Raw genomic sequence first — 2385 nt, forward strand, 5'->3', positions numbered from 1 at the left:
ATGGTGAATGAAATATAGCTTGTTGTTGTTTATTTATTTGCTTTCTTTATGTTTGAATATTTAAAAATAAATCAAACCTTTAGAACCATTCCATCACAAGTTCTTCAGCATCACATCACCTACACTATGTAAAAGAATGCAGTTGTAAAAATGGCTGGTTATTATGACCGCAGATACAAATAGCTGAATTACTTTAATGCATAGTTCAAATATATACAATACCTTAAAAAAAAACATGTTTAACTGATGCTTAGTTAATAGGTATTAATGGAGGTTTGATGTGTGTTAAGAAAATTATACAACTGCATGTTAAAATATATCTATATCAGATAGCAAGGCTATAAAGTCCTTTGAAAATTTGCCTGTGTGGATTTAATTTGATTAATCAGTAATTCCAGGTTGCAAGGACAATTATGCATGGTTTCAAATTATCCTTGGGTAACAAGTTACAAAACAGAATAACCTTTTTATGTGCTACCACAATTGATTTGTGGCTGTAGCCCTTATTAACATTTTTACAGTTGCCGTTAGGCTCTGTATAAAAGACAGCATCACGATATAGATCATGTGTTGTTATAATCTTTCAGATCATCAGACTATATTTCCTATCCTTAATCTTTTTTGTCATTGTGTCTCAAACTCCATTCTTACATAAAGAACTCTGAGAGGAATGCTACCTGTGGGGATTTCTATCATCGCTAGTACACAACAGTTTAAATATTTAATCCACATATGTGTCTGTTGGATCTATCACATATGACAACCATTGCACCCAGTAGGATGAGAGGCAAACAAAACCATGAATTATAGATGAGCGTTCCTCTTAATAGCGTCACATTATTTATGAATCCTGTCTCACGGAGTAGTGATATTTAAAACATTCGCCTGATTAACAACCCACAGTAAGTCCATTTTGAAAGCTTGTAAGCAGCTACTTTGTTTGCTCAATTAAGCCATTTGGAATGAGTGGTAAACAGTTCCCCTGGAGATTACATGACAAATCTGTTTCAAGCACACTGGGCAGATTATGCAGAATATGTGCCCACTTCGGAAACACAGTTTCAGAAAGCATCCGGAAAAGGAAAAAGAAATAGTTGTCAAGAATTTCCTTTCATCATATATATATATAAAAAAAAAAAAAAAATATATATATATATATATATATATATATATATATATATATATATATATATATATATATATATAAATAAATCATAGTTGAAGGGAAGTAATTCTGACATTAAAAAAACATTTCCCTATCACTGCTGTCTCCAGTCACTGCTTAAGGAAGGCCAAGGTCACCTAAGTCATCTTTTACTCGCAAGATTTAAAAGTTCTTCACAAGTTCAACACACTGATAAAGTGTGTTGAACTTGTGAACCTTTGAAACTTGTGCCTTAGAGGTAAGGCATAACTAATCTACAACTCAACATACACTAGCTACTGTAGATTAGATTTTTTTTCGGTAGTGGACCAGTTTAATTCACAGTTTTAAGATAATTGAAACCATAATTATCGGTGTATTGTAAGGCAAATATGCTGCATTTGTAAATTCAATAAAAATACATGAAAAAAAAAATCAACCATCATATTGATAAGACAACCGTGGACCTCCCCAAATCTGGTTTACACCTTGGTACTGATGTGCCACAATCATATGTTCAAATAATCATAATCCAGGGACAAACAAAATGTAAATGTCAAGCTGTCCTTCCAGTGAGGTAAGAAAATAGGTTCTACATCAAATAATTAAATATATTTTGAAGTTTTTAAATTTGTGTATCAACTTCAGAACATAGTTGATAACAGAAAATAGTTGATAACAATGGGAAAAGATTGTCATTATCAACAATGAAATGTGTCCTTTCTGAACAATGGTTGAGATACTAATATCTAAAAAAACAAAAATAGTAGCATAATTACAATTTGAAAATGCAATTGAGGAAAAAGAGATAACTTTTTTAAGACATGACCTGTGATCAAATAATGGTTAAAATAAAGAAAGATAAACATGAATACATTTAGAGGGTAAACTTGGAAGTCTATCCTAATCAATCAAGCTGTGAGGTACAATAGGGTAGCATCATGTTGTGCAGATCTTTTGTTACGGTATGGAAGGGAGCAATGGAGATCATGAAGAAGATGACAAAGAGCATAGGTGATTTCAGAGCCTGCATCCTCCAAGGATCCGGATTAAACAGGTCCAGTGTTCTCTGGCTTTCAATGCCTGTACCTAACCTGACAACAGCCAGATGCATGTCTCGCTCCGCCTAGCTCTGCTCACATACATCTGGGAACCCGCCATAGGAATTGCCTTTACTGAAGGCTGGGCCTTATCAAAACTCCTTGCATATGATTGGATAAGCCACTTGTCTGTTATCTTTA

This window comes from Cyprinodon variegatus, unplaced genomic scaffold, assembly GCF_000732505.1.
Source record: "Cyprinodon variegatus isolate N-32 unplaced genomic scaffold, C_variegatus-1.0 Scaffold289, whole genome shotgun sequence".
Lineage (NCBI taxonomy): Eukaryota > Metazoa > Chordata > Actinopteri > Cyprinodontiformes > Cyprinodontidae > Cyprinodon > Cyprinodon variegatus.